The sequence below is a fragment of the Homarus americanus genome, unplaced genomic scaffold, assembly GCF_018991925.1.
Source record: "Homarus americanus isolate GMGI-L3 unplaced genomic scaffold, GMGI_Hamer_2.0 scaffold48406, whole genome shotgun sequence".
NCBI classification, from domain to species: domain Eukaryota; kingdom Metazoa; phylum Arthropoda; class Malacostraca; order Decapoda; family Nephropidae; genus Homarus; species Homarus americanus.
In genome coordinates this window covers 5902344-5908008 of record NW_024753828.1, presented here as the reverse complement: position 1 = coordinate 5908008, position 5665 = coordinate 5902344, and the positions used below count along the sequence as shown (strand labels likewise).

The 5665-nt window shown below is 47.1% G+C and overlaps 1 pseudogene; it reads left to right on the top strand.

Moving 5' to 3' along the window:
• The first annotated feature begins 4896 nt into the window (after window positions 1-4896).
• Window positions 4897-5665, top strand: part of LOC121855506 — an 11191-nt pseudogene continuing 10422 nt past the window's right edge.

The following is a 5665-nucleotide window of genomic DNA, read 5'->3' as shown; positions in this document are numbered from 1 at the left end:
CTCCTTTCCTTCTTTCATCTCTTCTCTCTGTCCTTCCCTCCTCCCTTCTATCTCGTTTTTTCCTTTTCTTCACTTCTTCCATCCTTCCTCTCTCTTCCCTCCCTTCTTTCGCCCTCTCATTGATCCCTTCTTCTCTCCGTCTTTTCCCTTTCCTTCCTTTGTTCCTTTCTTCTTCTTCTCCTTCCCTCTCCCCTCCTCCTTCTCTCAGGTTTCCCTTCCTCTTCCATGCTTCTTTCTTCTCCCCCCCTCTTCCTCCTCCGCCTCTTCTTCTCCCTTCCTCTCCCTCTCCTCCCTGTTTCCTTCTTCCATCCTTCTTCTCCCCTCCTCCTCCGCCCCTTCTTCTCCCTTCCCTCTGCCCTCTCCTTCTCTCTCGGGTTTCCTTCCTCTTCCATGCCCTTTCTTCTCCCTCTTCCTCCTCCGCCCTCTTCTTCTCCTTCCCTCTCGCCCTCTCCTTCTCTCTCGGTTTCCTCTCTCTTCCATCTTCTTTCTTCCTCTTCTCCTCCGCCCTCTTCTTCCCTTCCATCTCCCTCACTGTCAGTTGAATGTGTGGGCCTCGTGATCACACAAGTGCCCTTGCCTATTGTAATCTGTTGTGTGTAGAGAGGAGAGAGAGAGAGAAGAGACGTCAGATAAAGATATATCTAGAGATCAAAGTTGTGTATATACAATAGGAAGGAAACCGGAATATTATCTTTCTGTCTTTTTTCTCTTTCAGAATAGTCACTGACCCCTCGGATCGAGGGTTGGAAGAAAATAAATTGAACCAAATATAAATACAATAAAAAAAAACCAAAATAAAACAAATCAAGAGTGAGAAACGATATATGTATGTTGTGTTGTCAATAGTAAGAAAACAATTGAGACCCTGCAATTGCGTGTAAATGAAGCAGAAAGTCAGATCAGCAACCTGGGACTTGGTCACATATGGCAGCAGGGTCTACCATTAGACAACACATTATGCTTCCAATATCTTCCCAGGCAGGTAGTACCTCCCTGTTTGGTAGCTGCCTAATACCTACTGCCTTTCTATCTCGTTCACTTCCCGGTAATATCATATCAGTCATGTCACCAAACTGAGAAAACAAAAAATACACTGAAAAAATATAAAAATCCCCTCAAAATAAATAAAATCGTTCAAAAATATTCATATGTTTTTACCCAGTGATTTAATTTTTTAGGTCAAGTTAGATGTGATTTTTTTTTCTGTCGGAATAATATTGAAGTGAAAACCGAAAAAATGAAAAATAATACTTTGAGAATTATTCATTTGAGGCATTTTTTTTCATTTCAATATAATATATTCGTGTTTTTTATTTTCAATTTTACTTTCGACATTTTTACCTTCCTATGGTGTGACTATTTCCGAGCGATATATAGATTTTTTAATTAACGTTCATACCTTGTCAAAACACAGGTAGATCACAGACGAAAACAAAAAATTGAAATGAAAAAAAATTGACGTCAGAAAATAAAAAGTTAACTATCCCGATGAGAGGGGTGTAGAGGGGAGTAGAGCGGGGGTTAGGGGAGGGGTGAGAGGAGAGGTGAGGTGAGGGATGAGAGAAAAAAAATACGGTGAGGAATAAGGATGGTGGCGACACTTAGCAACCCTCGGCGACATTACAGGTCCTTATATAATTTCCGTCACCAACATTTCCTGCAGATGAAGAGAGAGAAGGTCATATAATAGATTTCTCTCTCTCTCTCTCTCTCTCTCTCTCTTTCCAACTTTAATTATACAGTAGTAGTAGTAGTAGTAACTAGTAGTTAAGTAGAAGACACACTACCGATAAGCTACACAGAAAACTTAAAATAATATACGACAATTCACTTGTGGTCCATATCTTGTTTTCGTCAGGTCTGCCCCGGAGTAAACACCACACTCTCCGCCTCCGATTCGCAATGCAACTCTGCCTCTCTTCCCTCCCCTCACACCTGACTACTGTAATTTCCTCCTTCAAAAGCTCAATCGCGGCAGAGTTCGATACTGGTGAGGGAGGAAGAGGTGGTGGAGGAAGAGAGGAAGAGGTGGTGGAGGAAGAGGTGGTGGTGATGATAGAGGAGAGGAGGTAGATGAAGAGGTGTGTGTGTGTGTGTGTGTGTGTGTGTGTGTGTGTGTGTGTGTGTGCCTAAATAGCTTATGTGTTTGGCAGGCTGTGACGTTCATGGTATACTGGCAACACACACCTCGAAGCTCCCCAGAGAGTGGCTTATTGAAAGAGACCGCTAGTGTAAGACAAGGCAACTCTTTCCCTTTCCTACCTTCTTTCTCCCTCCCCTCCCTTCTCCTTCCATCATCTCCTTTTCCCCTCTTCTCTCCCTCCTCTTCACCTCCTTCTCCCTCCCTCCTCATTCTCCCCCACCTCCCTCCTTCTCCCCCCTCCTCCCTCTCTCCCCCCCTCCCTCCCTCTTCTTCTACTTTTTCCCCTCCCCCCTCTCTTCTTCTTCTCCTTCCCTCCATTATCTCCTTCCCCCTCTTCCCTTCAATCATTTACCTCCTACCCCTTTATCTTCCCCTTCCTTATCTTCCCTCCTCCCCCCTTGCCATCCTCTTCTTCTCCCTCCTCCGCTTCATTCGTCTTACCTCTACTCCCCCTCTTATCCTCCTCTCCCCTCTTAATCTTCCCTTTCCTCCCCTCTTAACCTTCCCTCTCCTCCTCTTAATCTTCCCTCTCCTCCCCTCCCCAACCTTCCTCTCCTCCCCCTCTTAACCTTCCTCTCCTCCCCTCTTAACCTTCCCTCTCCTCCCCCTCTTAATCTTCCCCTCTCCTCCCCCTCTCAACCTTCCCTCTCCTCCCCTCTTAACCTTCCCTCTTCTCCCCCCTCCCATCCCCTCTCCTCCCCTCTTCTTCTTCCCCTTCCTCCCCCTCTTAACCTTCCTCCTCCCCTCTTAACCTTCCCTCTTCTCCCCCTCCTATCTTCCCTCTCCTCCCCCCTTAACCTTCCCTCCTCCCCTCTTAACCTTCCCTCTTCTCCCCTCTTAATCTTCCCTCTCTCCCCTCTTCTTCTATCCTTCCTCCCCTCTTAACCTTTCTCTCCCCCTCTTAATCTTCCCTCTCCTCCCCCTCTTAACCTTCCTCTTCTCCCCCTCTTAATCTTCCCTCTCCTCCCCCTCTTCTTCCTATCCCTTCCTCCCCTCTTAATCTTCCCCTTCCTCCCCCTCTTAATCTTCCCTCTCCTCCCCTCCTAATCTTCCCTCTTCTCCCCTCTTCTTCTCCTTCCTCCCTCATCCCTCAAAAATAGGTCATTGTTTTACCTCAATTGTCTCTTAGGAACAATCAGGTTGAGTCTCCCTTACAAAGCAACCTCGATACCCACCACCCACCTGCGTCCTCCTACTTACCTGCGTCCTCCTACTTACCTGCGTCCTCCCTCCTACTATACCTACTTACCTCGTCCTCCTAGCTACCTGCGTCCTCCAACCTGACCACTAACATTAAGTTCTTTAAAACCCACGAGGAAAAGATAAAAATAAATGAGGAAAATTTAAATCGTGAGGAAAACGTTTAAAACACTATAGGAAAACTTGAAATAAAATCGCTAGGAAAACTTGAAAAAAAACTATTAGACTTTAAAACAAAAGAAGAAAACTATAAAAACGTGAGGAAAATTGTTAAAAAAATGTGGACAAAACAAAGGGAAAATTAAAAAAGAGGAAAAATAAATGTTAAAAGCAAATATAAAACCCTGAAGAAAAATCTCGTCTTAAAAACCTAAAAAGAAGAAACAATAGGAAAGAAAATCCCCTACGACTACAAAGCTGCTACTGGTGGTGGGCGGAAGTGGTGGTAGGCGGGGGATTGTGGTAGGTGGTGGCAGTGGACTGGTGGTAGTGGTAGGCTAGAGGTGGTAAAGGATGGTGGAAGGCCGGTGATGGTGGTAGTTGGTGGTAAGGGATGGTGGTAGTGGTAGACTAGAGGTGGTAAAGGATGGTGGAAGGCGGTGATGGTGGTAGGTGGTGGTAAGGATGGTGGTGGCAGGCGCACATAATGCCCTCCTGACTCCATACAGTACATTACCAAGATGAAGCAACTCACCGCTCCTCCATTTTAAGTCTATTCACTGGAAGCAAGGCTGAAACCCCCCCTCATTGGTGTAGGTTCTGGTCCACATCCCTTATAATACACAGGGATTACTTGACTACTGCCCGGAGTGGGGGACGTGTGGATATGTTTCGAATGGTTAGAACGCGTTGATATTACTGACTTAAACACATAGGTAAATAGAGTAGACAGACAGACAGACAGACAGACAGACCAGATGAACAGATATATTGATAAGGCAAGAGCGACTGGAGGTTAAAGGCGAGTTTTTATACCTTTATAACAACAAGAAGCTGAGGGTGGTCGCAGGACGATTAACCCGCCTTCATTAGCGGCTAAGTCATACAGGTAGCTTATATCAAACACCTGTCCTAATTAATGTAGTTGCCCTTTAATTATTTCTATTTGGCTACCACCAGGAGAGCGTTAGAGAGTGGTCCCAAGCCTAACACCTCATTAGGGGCAGTTTGGATACAGCACACTGAATGTATATATCATCAGTAGGGGACAACATCAGGGCACTGTGCTTGAACCGCATTCATTTCCTCAACTGTAAATTAGGTGAACTGTAGGGGGGTGGTGTAATGGAGTGCAACCAGTAGGTGAATGTTGTGTCCACTCAGCCACTGCAGCCCAGGAGGTCGTGGGGGACTAATAAAACCACGTAGAGCCTGTGTCGGAGAACATCACCAGGTCAGAGTTCTCGCCAGTCAAATGTTATCTAGTGTATGCTGGGTGAGGTGGTGGGTGGGAGCTGGTACCTCAGGTGAGTGAGTGAGTGGGAGCTGTGAGTTACCCTTCAGTGAGTGAGTGGGTGGGAGGTTACTCAGGTTACCCTAGGTGGTTAGGGTAAATGGGATCTCCTAGAGACATCAGTGGTCTTGAAGAAAACAGGCATGTCACTTCAGCCCCCTCCCCTCGCCAGAGAGCCTCCCCAGTGAGCCTCCCCAGTGAGCCTCCCCCCAGTGAGACCCTCCCCAGTGAGAGCCTCCCCAGTGAGCCTCCCCCCAGTGGACCTCCCCCACCCCCAGTGAGAGCCTCCCAGTGAGAAGCCTCCCCAGTGAGCCTCCCCCAGTGAGCCTCCCCCCAGTGAAAGAGCCTCCCCAGTGAGCCCCCCCCAGTGAGACCCTCCCCCCCCAGTGAGCCTCCCCCAGGAGAGCCTCCCCCCAGTAGAGCCTCCCCCCAGTGAGCCTCCCCCCGGTGAGCCTCCCAGTGAGGCCTCCCCAGTGAGAGCCTCCCCTCATAAAGAAGCCTCCCCCAGCAGAGCCTCCCCCAGTGAGCCTCCCAGTGAGAGCCCCAGTGAGGCCCCCTCCCAGTGAGCGACACTCACCCACACACCATAATCTCCCCATTATTACACTCAAAATACTAATTAAAAACCACCAAAAATTCTTGTGTCATTCTGTCAGACTATAAATTATAAATCCAAGTATCAACAGTTTCAATGGATAATTTTATATAGTTGTTGTTTATACTGTAGTGTCCTTCTCGTGAATTAAAACCAAGTTAAAGTTTTAATTTTTTTCAAGAGGTAAAAAAAGTGGAATAGAAGTTAAACAGAGCGGCAGTGGTTGAAAAACATTCTGGCCCTACTCTCTCGTCACTCCATTATTGACGTACCG